This window comes from Sebastes umbrosus, chromosome 17 (genome assembly GCF_015220745.1).
Source record: "Sebastes umbrosus isolate fSebUmb1 chromosome 17, fSebUmb1.pri, whole genome shotgun sequence".
NCBI lineage: Eukaryota > Metazoa > Chordata > Actinopteri > Perciformes > Sebastidae > Sebastes > Sebastes umbrosus.
In genome coordinates, this window is record NC_051285.1 from 4,335,504 (window position 1) to 4,345,808 (window position 10,305).

The window sequence follows — 10,305 nt, forward strand, 5'->3', positions numbered from 1 at the left end:
TATTTATCTGAGGGCGGAAGCTGGGCTCTTTTGATGTTCCTAAGCCTTTGTGTGGGCACGCGGGCTCATTTGAGGACTTGCCAAAAACATGAATCAGAATATGGAAATCCAGTGTAAAGGGCACGCTGCCGGACCTCTCATGTCATTAGTGAACTGGTCTAAATGTTGAGTTTGGGCTGCAGAATAGAAGAAGGGGAGGTGAAATAGGGTCCCTCGTAAAAACATGTAATGTGATCTGTTAATGATTTAGCAGTTTTCAACAGATGCCGTCCTCCACGGGAAGGTCGGAGGTCAGGGTCAACCACAGTGGCGCAGGATGGGAGGGCTAGAGCCTGGAACATCCAGTTGATGGATAGCTTCTGTAAGCAACAGGCCGGAGCTGCTGGTAGCATTAGTCATACAGTACTTGAGTAAATCTAATACTATACTACAATACTAGTGCATGGTGTATTAACTATTGTTCTTATCTGAGATAAATCTGAGTTGATTGGCATGTTTACTCACACGTCTAAATTACTATATCATGCATGAGCACTTTGCGTTCGCTGGCCACTGTCAGTATCTATCAAAGACACCCTGGACGTGTATCAGGTGTTTGACACAAACAAATCCCTCAGTGGGAGCAGTCGGTTTATGACTCTCACCAAAGTGTGTGCCACGCCATCTGTGAGTTAAGGCTCCCATTTACCACTTCCTACGCAAGAAATATTGCCGAGAGCGCTGCCAAATGACCTTTTTTTTCCCTCCCGCAAGAAGCAGACTCATCCCAGTTTATAGGAGGAAGTGAGGTGCATCTGACATCTGCTCGAAACTGAAGCCCAACAAGCCTCTCTCTTCTTTCCTTTTTCTTTTTTTCTCTTTTTTCGTGGGAGATGTAAGACCCCGCAGACATGAGAGAGGCAAAGCCGAGACAAGATTTGAACTCCCAAGTCAAATTACAAAAGGCAGATGACATTAATATCACACAAGGTTTGGCAGCTCCTAAGTACATGCAGGGAGACAGTAGGGGGGCCCGCATAACCCATCAGTCAGCCTTTCCCTCTCTCCCCCATCCCTCTCTTCCTCTCTGTCAGCCACGTCAGTTTTCCAGACAAATGCTCGGGGGCCCTTGATAGGTTGCCTCCTTTACATGGAAATTGGGTGATCAACAGTGTAGTTTTTATCTCAGAATAGAAGAGGGATGTTCTTGTTTTGCAGTTTGCTTTGTTTCGTTGACGTTGTTTTTTCCCCCAAAAAACCCTCCCATAATCCTTTGCTCCATCTGTTCTGAGTTATTTGTGATGTGTAGATACGACTTGATCCTCGGCTCTCTTTGTTATGCGAATATTTAAATTGTGAATCCTCTGTAGGGGTTTTTTTCTTTTCCTCAGCACGAGCATTTGTTTGACTCTTGAAGCTTGGTCACCTGTTTTTAACCCTAAACCTGTCTTTCTGATGCAAACTAGAGATGACTGCTCCTCATTAACACTAGTTTAAAAGCCATTAATAGATGTTACAATCACAATTTGCATAAAAGCATTAGTCTTTTTCTTTCTTCTTTCAAACAGTCCCAGTAGGATACTTTGATGTGAATCGGTGTGATTGATAGACAGGTGACTGTTTAGACAGCTAATCATATTATCCAGACACATTATCACTGTGTCAAATGAGCTCCCAGGACACGTGGGCTTATTATGAAGGTGTCAACTTCACTTAAGTTCAGCAGGTAATTAAAAAGTGATGAGTGTCAATGACGGCGCCCTTATACTCTGAAATATGACGAAGAAGCTCACTTAGAATCAAACTCCTGTGGTGATTCTTTCGTGCTAAAAATAGTAAATGGTGGTTAGTGTGCAGGCTCTGCTACAAGATCTAAACTGGGTCAGATCTTTGCCTGACCTCGTCTAGGCTTAATGCTACTGTATAAGACAGTTGTCCTACACATGTACAATGGGTTTTACTAGCCCACGGCTGCTTTGTTTGTGGTGGTCTGGCGTTTAATTTATTTTGTGTGTTACTGTGCTGAACATTGCTTTTGAGAACAAAGGTGCTTGAAGAAAATAAAACAACTGGGCTGCAGGGTCTTCAACAAGAAAGATTAATGGTCTGCATTTGTTAAGTATTGCATGTGCTATTCCCAAACGATCACCTCAGTGAAGCAGGATTAAATAGTTCAAGTTGTCCCGGGGTCATCGGTGGTGGGCATCTTAATATGCTCTCTTCATCACTTAATGAATTCATTGATATGAATTCATGAATTTCATGAGGTGATTTTCTTCTGGTAGACACGAGCAGAGGGGGCAAAGTCGTGAGGGCAACATGTTGATCCCTCCAGTCATCTTTATTGGACTACATGGCCTCTGCGTGTTTTGGAGAAAGGTCTTAGGCTTACGGGTGAATTAAGATATTCTGCAGAACATTGATTTAAATACCTTTTCAGTATTAGAAGCCACAGAAGAGGCATACCTGGGTAATATATTAATACAGTCTCTTTGAAAAGGGTCTTAACATCTTGATACAAATACATGTTAAAGTGAATTAATGTTGCTTGCGGTCGCACTCTGTGTGCAGCTATTGGATATTTTTGCCTCGACAGTAGCAGGTTCTAATAAAGAGATCATGACAACAGGTCAGAATGAACAAGAATGGTTATTCATGGTGCAAAACATTTTTTTTGCCAATGCAATACGAACATTTTTCCCTTGAACACTGGACATGAAATGATTTGCTGATGGTCATAGTTCCCAGAAGATGGCTCTAAATACCGTGGGCTTACTTTGACCTTTAATCTCACAACACTTACATCGATTGGCATGTTACACATTGACTCATTCATTAGATTTTTATTGACCTGTCTGCCTTCATAGCGCGACAAACTTCACAGTTTGTGCGTCAATATTGGTGCAGAATAGCAAGCCTGATCAGTCTGATAATGAGTCATTGTAAGTGCCTTAAACTTGCATTCTTTCTAACAGCCAGCAGGGGGCGACTCCTCTGGTTGCAAATGAAGTCTGATATTTTAGGGCGTGGCTACCTTGTGATTGCAGTCCATAAATCAATGGGTGACGTCACGGTGACTACGTCCACTTCTTATATACAGTCTTTGGTTCCATACAAAACTTTCGGAATATGTTGTGTGATAAGTGCCACCTCAAGAAGCCTCTACCTTTGAATTTTATCATTTACATTACTTCTGTTTGTTTTGTATTTGTTTCAGGTTCAGCAATAATAAATGCAGTGTCACATTATGTTGCATTTATTTTGTGGATTGTCAAGAATACAACCAAGTCCCTTTGACAATGACACAGCATTCAACTTGGAATACTTTTCATATTTTCACCAAGCTAATTCTCCATATTATTGGGTCACTGAAGGCACCTCGGCCTGTCCTCCCTGGTCTGTCTGTCGTGACACCTCGTGATGGTGGCATAGTCCCACTTGTCAAGAATTTAGAAGAAATGGTACTCCTCAACCCCTTTTTGTATCGCCTTCACATGATAACAGACTTGGTGGATTTTTCTATTTTTCCCATGAAGTGATCTCCATTGATCATAAGGTGAGAGCAGGCATTGAGGTTTTCTGGCTGGCTGAGAGCTGCATGCACTGATAAGATTAGGACAAGCATTGCTGAGCAGTAAGAGGCACTTGCACCATAAGCGAAGCAGCAAAGCAGGATGAATTTGGAGTGCTTTGGATGGCACTGGTGAGAAAATTACCATCATGTGCCAAGGCCAATTTTGGTCATCTTTCAAAGATTTATGCAGGAAAATGAGGAGACAGAAACAGAAGTGATACTTCTTTGAAAGTGACGTCCTTGTCCTTTGTTGCAAGTTTGTAAACCATGAAAAGCACTAAATTCAATATTTCTCTTAACAGTTTTGCCCGTGTTTTGAAAACAGCCTACCGTCGAAGAATGCCAGCTTTCTCCTGAGAGCCAGCCATTATGAGACAATGATTTTTATACCAGTGGCACTGAGCAGAATTTGCTTTCTCAAGTCCTGCACCTTGCCGGTTAAATTGGACCTGTAATATTGTGTGTTGTTTGGCTTGAGGCGAAGCCACAAATTAATGGAGCAACAGCGACTGAAGAAAAGCAAAAATAAGACCATGAGCAAGCAAAAACACCTCAACATGAACAGGAACATAATGAAACGACGTCTAGACATTTAAGAGGAAGGCATCATGGGATTTTTGGTGCAGCCTTCAGGATACACTTTAAATTGTTATCCCAAATGCGGTTCATATGGCTCCTAGTGTCCGAGGTCTGGAATCTGACCAAATTATATTTAGTTTAATCAGGTCTGGATCCCGTTGTCTTACCCCAGGTCTGGTGTCTGTGTCAATATGTCTCATACTGAAGTGGATCCGAGCTGACTCCCTATCAGCTTGGATCATGGGGTGTCGTCTAATCATCACAGCAGAAAAATGTGTTGAGGTGAAGCAAGAAGCGTGAACTGTGAAGTGCAGGAAAATGACGTGTCTGCTGTTTAACTGGTGGAGGATCGTGCTGCTACTGGTGTATGACTTCTCTCTATTTGGGTCTGTTCTGGTCGACTATGTTTTTGAATCGAGTCCCTTTTTTTCAAGATTTGTGCACGTAGTGTTTGGTTAGATTTTGTTCAGGTCCTCTTTGGATTGAGCCAAAGTATTTGGACCCATGAAGAATATGAAAATCCTCAGTGTGTTTATTCTATTGGAAACTATTTCTTGTGTTTTTCCTGAACACTGCCTCTAGGGGTCACTAGGAAGGCTTCACACTTCTAGTTTTGTTTATCTCGCATTTCTTTGAGGTTTCACTTTAACTGTGCCATTGAATAATGCATAAAGTCCTTACTTCAGAGTTGCTTCTAATGCCTAAACTTTTACAAACCATGACAAAACAAAGAAGCAGTGAAGAAAATGAAAAATGAGGTTTCATTGCTGTGGAAAGATAAGCTTCAGTTCCATGTCCTAATTAAAAAGTAGACTGTGCTTGGATGGACTTTATGTATTAGTCCTCTCTGGAGGCCTTCCAGCTCCGCCCCCCCTCCGCGCAGTTATCAACAAGCAACATTTCGCAGTTTGCCAGCCGCCTGCTGCCCATTGACTGTTGTCCGACAGAGGGGGCTTTAGGCAGGTGCTGGGCTCTGACATTTAGACCCCCATTGTCCTCGCCTGCTAATCCCTCTATTGTGAGCGATTAGCAATATCCTGGTCGCTCAGCTCTGGAAAGGGTGAGGAGGCCGCGTGGGGTGGGAATGGTGCCACAAATGAACAAGGACAATGCAGCGTCACAAACTACGCTGTCTAATTTCATTATGCTGACATGTTAGTGCTTCAGTGGCTGGCTGTGTGTGTGTGTGTCAGCCTGATACGGGGTGGAAGGATTGCAGCTGATAGACAGCAGTGGTCAATTTGGTGGGTAGGTCAGCTCTTTGTCTAGGTCATTTCGAATGACACTGCTTTTTTTTATTATATACAGTCTGAAAGCCAGAGGCTAGGGCACTCGGGTAAAATGGAAGCATGATCCCCTTTTTCGCCAAATGACACAATGAAAAAGAATTGGATTTTGATTATTAGCGTCGGGTGGACACTCCACACTCTAGTGAGACTAATAGTCTGTCGATACCACATCAGTCACAGTGGCACTCCTCAATCCAACCAGCAGCACTCAGCTGAGGAGGGCAATAAAGGGCGGAGAGAGATAAGAGCTGAGCAAGATGGAGGGACGAACTCAGAAGTGGGAACAGAAGAACCGGATATTGACAAAAGCAGCCAGGAGCTGATTGGGGGTCACGCGGGAGTGACGGGGAGTTATTTGTCTAACTTAAGCCTGGATCATCTGCTGTTGCTTCTAGCCAACAGAGTGGAGTCAGAAGTTATGTGTGCATGTCCGTGTCAAGCTTCGACAATGATTTAAAGCCTCGTGCCCTTGGTTTAGTAGGGGCCCACATGAATGTCAACTAGTACATTGGCTAATATTGAAGATGGTTGCTTGGCACCTGAGCCCACATTTGTAATGCAGCAGTAAATGGAGCAGGGACTTTCAAGCAACACTATGAATTATTCATGTGGTCCATATATTCTATACATGTGAATGCAAATTCTAGAAATAGATTAAGTGTGCAATATTTAGGGATTGCTATTTATTGTCCACAAGAAAACTCAATTTGCAAATGTCACCAGAAGAAATATTTTTGCATAACACACACAATAGCAACTTAACATTAGAAAGAACAACCAACAATATTAATGATTAGCATTATATTCATATGGAAAGCATACGGCAGCAATGGTAATGTGCTACATGTTGCATTTGGTAGCTTCATGAGCTATAGGCATTGTGTTAATCCCATTGTAAGACATGTTCTGCTTGCTCATTATCCAGGTGTTATGTTAGTTATTCGGAGCCAATGTATAAAGTTAGCTAATGATGATTGCTGTTTTTCAATGAATAAAAAGCTGGCAAATGAAGCCGCACCGAAAAATGGCTTACAGATGGTGAATGACCTTCACCGTTTTCAGCAATTAGTTGGCCACTCCATTACAATATAAAGGCAGTGAGTACCCTCTAAACACATTTACTCTTGCTCACTCCGACAAAACATTAGAGCATCATATGGTGGAATAACTGGCTTTTAGAGGATATTGAGAAGCATATTTTGTAGATATCCAGTCTTTCCTGATGGCCGACATAGGCCACCTAAACTGTAATGTGTGTCACAGAGGGTCGTGTCTCGATGGTACCCCGCAAATTGCTAAACTCCTGCAAAATGTTTAAGGTTATAGGCGTTGACCTCCAATGGTTAAGGTTAGGCATTGACCCCGAATGATTGAGGCTAGAAATTGACCTTTAATGGTTAAGGTTAGGCATTGACCTTGAATGGTTAAGGTTAGACATTTACCTTGAATGGTTAAGGTTAGACATTGACCTCTAATGGTTGAGGTTAGACATTGACCTCAAATGGTTGAGGTTAGACATTGACCTCTAATGGTTGAGGTTAGGCATTGACCTTGAATGGTTAAGATTAGGCATTGACCTTGAATGGTATGGTTAAGCATTGACCTGTAATGGTTGAGGTTAGACATTGACCTCCACTGGTTGAGTTTAGGCATTGACCTCCAATGTTTGAGGTTAGGCATTGACCACAGCTTTGACCTCCAATGGTTAAGGTTAGGCATTGACCTCCAATGGATGAGGTTAGGCATTGACCTCCAATGGTTAAGCTTAAGCATTGACCTCCAATGGTTAAGGTTAGGCATTGACCACAGCTTTGACCTCCAATGGTTAAGGTTAGGCATTGACCCTCAATGGTTAAGGTTCGGCATTGACCTCAAATGGTTAAAGTTAGGCATTGACCACAGCATTGACCTCTAATGGTTAAGGTTAGACATTGACCTCAAGTGGTTAAGGTTAGGCATTGACCTCAAATGGTTAAGGTTAGGCATTGACCATGTCATTGACCCCCAATGGTTAAGGTTAGGCATTGACCTCAAATGGTTAAGGTTAGGCATTGACCACGGCACTGACCTTCAATGGTTAAGGTTATGCACTGACCTCCAATGGTTAAGGTTAGGCATTGACCTCCAATGGATGAGGTTAGGCATTGACCTCCAATGGTTAAGCTTAAGCATTGACCTCCAATGGTTAAGGTTAGGCATTGACCACAGCTTTGACCTCCAATGGTTAAGGTTAGGCATTGACCCTCAATGGTTAAGGTTCGGCATTGACCTCAAATGGTTAAAGTTAGGCATTGACCACAGCATTGACCTCTAATGGTTAAGGTTAGACATTGACCTCAAATGGTTAAGGTTAGGCATTGACCTCAAATGGTTAAGGTTAGGCATTGACCATGTCATTGACCCCCAATGGTTAAGGTTAGGCATTGACCTCAAATGGTTAAGGTTAGGCATTGACCACGGCACTGACCTTCAATGGTTAAGGTTATGCACTGACCTCCAATGGTTAAGGTTAGAGTAAGTTGTTGGGCAGCGAGCTTCGCGAGAGTTTTTGCAAGTCCTTGCAAACTGTGGGTTACCATCTAGACACGACCATCACAGAGCCACAGTTGTTTCAGTACTGACTGTACTAGCGGTTCTTAATGGTGAACAATTCAAGCTTGGGAAGCTTTCCCGGCTGTTGTACTACCTACATTTTAAAAGCAAGAACCATTGACGTCAAAGTGTGTCACCAGATGGTGGAGGTAAAGTGAGCTGCTTCAGTGAGAGTACATTAGCAAGTGTTGTGTTGACTCACACATTGAAATGAGTTTCAAAAACAAGTCAAGCTTAGCTGGCTTGTAATGCTATTGTATATGTTATTTCCTCGACTTGTTCCATAACAAACGGCTGTATTTTATTAAGACCTAAAGCTGCACGGCTCCATAAGCACCACTATTACGTTCAGTTTTTCTGATGCCCTGAGTCACTGCAGTGCTGCTGTGCTACCGGCTGTGCTTTAAGTAAAAACATATTTTTCCCTTAACCCTTTTTGTCACTGACTGATCAGTGTACACCTGACTGAGAATCTCTGTCTAATTTACGAATAATTGTGTATTAGCTTTTTCCGTAGAGTTTTTCGATAAATTACATGATTACATATTGGCCTTGAGATAAGCACTCAGCACTCTGAGTGGACTCATGTATGCACACACCAGTATATCTGAACATATGTGAACCCCAACCATCTTCTAATGACAGTGGCATGATTTGTAGGATCCTCAGGGCCTACTGCAGCATAATTCGCTTATGGAAAATTGATTGATTGGAGCGAGGTTGGAGAAGAATCAAGTGCAGTTTGATTGAATTGTGAGTTATGGTAGTCTAGACATCATATATAACTGATGCCCCGCAGCACTCCATTCAACAATCAGTGCTTTTAAAGGCTCGGCTGTCTTCCCATCCTGTGGGGTACATCTTTGCAATCCCGCTGCTTTGGTTTAGAATGGAAACGGAAGTCCTCTTGGTAAAACATTTTAAACCGTGAATTTATTGAGGCCTCGTCCACATGTACACAGGTATTTTTGTAAACAGCTTTTGTCCTACTTTGTTCTCAAAAAAATCCTGTCCATACAAGCATGGTTTTAAAAAAATCGTTCAGATGAAAAGATGTCAAAGCCAGTGGGCAGGTTGGGCCTCACACACACCGGTAATGTTGGCGATGGGGTCTGTGACATGGGAGTGTTGCATTGAATAAGTAGCAGTGACCTTCATAGCCCATTATGACGCCTCTGTTCCTCAATATAGTGAAAGAGTAACTGTACATGCATGTGTAAACTAGGGCTGTCAATCAAGTAAAATATTTAAACGTGATTAGTCCCATGATTGTCCATTATTAACCACACATTTTTTATTTGTTAAAAATGTACCTCAAAGGGAGATTTGTCAAATATTTAATACTCTTATCACCATGAGAGTGGGCAAATATGATTGCTTTATGCAAATGTATGTATATATATCATTATTGGTAATCAATAAACAACACAAAGCAATGACAAATATTGTCCAGAAACCCTCCTGATCCAGAAGTGAGGTAGCTTGAGGACATTCTAGACATTTTGTTTGTGCCATTTTCTTTTCTGTGCCTTCTACCTCAGTGTTATTGTGTGATGTTGACGTCCAATATCGAATGAGACACTTGACGAATAAGTGAGCTATTGTGCAGTTGTTTTCCTACTCTGCCATGTCAAGTCACAGTTGGAAAAGCCTCAACGAAATTCTTGGAAATAGTTTTCTGATGCTGACTGACTGAGCATTTACCACAGTCAGAGATGGAAAAGCAGAGCGGGAGGAGAATGTAAGGTAGCGCGCGGTAATTTCCGCGCCGTGCAGTCGCCCCCAAGTCACCTCTAAGCTCGAGGTTGCCAGATGGACCGCTGTCTCGCCTGGCTCAGGGAAACATATAAACTTTGCTGATGTGTTTCAAGCACAGTGAGGCAGAGGAGGCACAAATAGGATGAGGGAGGTCTCCACGGTAGGGGGGTTGTGGGGGCACACAGCCTGCTCCTGTTGCTCTGGCTTGTACGTTCGGAGCACAGGAAAGACTTCTGACCCAGTGGCTGGGTAGCAGCTTTGTTTCCCTGCGATGTCAACTCCCAGTGCAGGCCCGCAGGCTTAGTGCCGGATGTGTTAAAACATGTTGGCATAATCCACAACACTGTGACAGGAGGTAGTAAATAAATGAAACGTCTTATTTTAATGTTCACAGTTTCAAATCACATCTGCTTGAGAGTTAATTTGCAATTTCCATACTGTCAGCTGCTTCTTCGACGTAATATCAAGAACAGAGTGTGTACCAGTATGTGCATTAGTGGCATGTAACTGTTTACAGTATCCTGTGCTCACATT

The 10,305-nt window shown here is 42.6% G+C and overlaps 1 protein-coding gene across 3 annotated transcripts in view; it reads left to right on the forward strand.

Annotated features, from left to right (window-relative positions):
- tmem132e (transmembrane protein 132E) overlaps positions 1 to 10,305 on the forward strand; it is a 447,998-nt gene that overhangs the window by 248,229 nt on the left and 189,464 nt on the right. The window lies entirely within an intron of this gene.